Below are 2,500 nucleotides of genomic sequence, written 5' to 3'. Positions count from 1 at the left end.
AGTGCCCATGAAATAGAGCCATAGAGTAGACTCGGATGTCTCACACCATCATTTATTTGCGATGTCGTGACGGCGCCCCCAATAAACGGACCCAAATATGGCCTTCACAACTACACCTTCGCAGGCCGTCTGGGGTTCACTACCGGCGAGATGTTAATGAATGTCCCGCAAAAAAGCGAGGCGTCCCTTCATCCCCCCGGCTGGTCCGTGATGATGTGGCTTCGAGAGGCTTCACTGGGCATGTTGAAGCTCTTCCTGGTGCAAGGGTGGCTCTGGCGAGTGAGGTTAGAGAAGATTAGGATTAGCGAAGGAAGGAGGCCCCGCGAGAGAGAAAGGGATGTTGAGTTTTAGGAAAGAATGTCTCTTGTTCGAAGGCTGAAGGCTGGATTTGAAACGGGCTTAAAATAGTGGCAAACGTGATGCCTTTCAAAATTGCTGAACGATAAGGCCTCTCTTTTCTGACTGGGTGCGTAATAATGTTTCAAATCTTGCTTCACGAACAGCAGACAGGTAGGATGTCCATACCTCTCTCCACCCCATCGACCGACAGACCACCCGTTTGACTGTATTTGGTCCGGCCGCTTCTTTATGGTCTTAAATTTATCGTCGGCAGAACTGTGTCCTCATCTACCCTTCCCACCAAGTTTATCTTCTAGCACCGCACGCTCCGTTGTAAGCTACCACACCTCCCCGTTATCACACCATGCATGATGTGTACCTTTTCACAACTGGCAATAGTCACTTTCACACCCACCGCGCATCGTAGGGAATGTCCAGTGGCTTACGAAACCGTAGTCTAGGGTATTGCCTGAGGTTACCTACCAAGAGTAAACTCAACATTTTAACACACGGCAACAGAACAAGAGACTGTTCTTGCAAAATGCTCACCACTTCATGACCACAGTTGAAAGAAATAAAAGTGCTCACGACCGATAGACCTAGACCTACCCCCTCCCTTCTCCTCTTCGCGAAGTAAATGAAGAAATGCAGCGAAGTTTATTATTAATACAGATAGCGACTGTGCGTTGATATCTGACACTGGTGTATCCTAGCGTCGCAAGAGCATCCCCGAGCCCCAGCAAAGTGCTTGGGACGTGGAAAGTTATAATTGGAACAATCAAGCCTTAAGTGCATGATATGACGGGTCGAGCGAGGCCGAGGCTTCTTGATATCCCGAGTGTAAGTAACAGGTCCTCGCTCTTGTGGGCGGGTGGGCGTGGTGGGCGTGTGGGCGGGCTGGAGGGACGGAGAGATCTAAATCGCATTAGATTGTGCAGTGCTGTCCTTGAGGCTTGGCGTTAGGCATGATGCGGGCAATGCAGTGATTAATTCTGCAGTATCAAGGTGATCCTTGCCTACCTGCGTTGCTTTGAATCTCGCTTCAGCGGGTTTTGTTAAGCAGGATGCGCGCGGGAAGAGAATAAAAAGGCTGCACAAGTTGAGAGTGAGTAAGAAAATGCAAAATGCAAGTGTGCTGTACATGCATTATATATTGACAACTGTGTATAGACCCCTTTATATATCATACTGAACACGATTTATCCACCAACTAAAAATGAGATATGACATATTATTATGCAATATATAACGATGCTGGTGGTATGACCAATGGTACTTTGGCTAATAGGGCCGCATTAGGTGGCTAGCTATTCAACGCAGTCGTCTACTAAATGAAGATGGATTGGTTGACCCTGTAGTTTTAAGTCTGTCCACTCCTATAGAGGATCGGGAGTGAGGGATGAAGCAGTTGGTTTTGATAGAGGACAAAGGAAAATAAAGAAAGAATAAAAGAGATAAAAATTCAAGGAGAAAATAGGCTTGAAATAGAGAGAAGAAGGACAATGCAATTATCAGAGTGGACAAAAGACCCCTCCAACAGGGGGAGAAAGTGACGGCAGTGGTATGCCACCACTTATAATAGAGGTGAGAGTTTTAGCGACATTCACAACCTGAGTAACAGACACCTCTTATCGTGAGATTCTTGGCTGTGAAAATAAATAAGGTATAAATCACACCACAAGCGTCGGTCCTCTTTATTTCGCCTGGAGTCAGGGTCGTAAAGCCAGGTCAATCTTGGCGTCTGCTGGGCTTCGGCTGACCTGCCTTAACTCGTCTTATCTCAAGTGACTCGTCTTAGACCTGTAAACTCTGACCTGACATTGAAAAAAAAGTTGGAGGTTTCCAATCATCATTTGGGGGTCAAGTGCACTAGAACCCATTTTTGTTTATTCATTTTTTAAAGTTATTATAAGAGCTTCAGTTATTCTGTCTGCTCCTTCGGCTAAATTTACGTCTCTATCCCAACGAGTTAATTTTCACTGTGAGTGTAGGCTTTCTTTTTATCGTTAGTTTTAGTCTGAATTTCTTTCTTCTTCAATTTTAACATCTGTGACTCCTTTCTGCTATCATATTGTATTTCTTTATGACTTCTTCATTTATCATAAGTTATTTTCAAAACCTTGGAAAGTCATATTTCAGTTTCCATTCTCCGTTCAAGTAA

The sequence above is a fragment of the Penaeus monodon genome, chromosome 13, assembly GCF_015228065.2.
Source record: "Penaeus monodon isolate SGIC_2016 chromosome 13, NSTDA_Pmon_1, whole genome shotgun sequence".
Taxonomy (NCBI): domain Eukaryota; kingdom Metazoa; phylum Arthropoda; class Malacostraca; order Decapoda; family Penaeidae; genus Penaeus; species Penaeus monodon.
Note: the sequence above shows the minus strand (reverse complement) of the source record.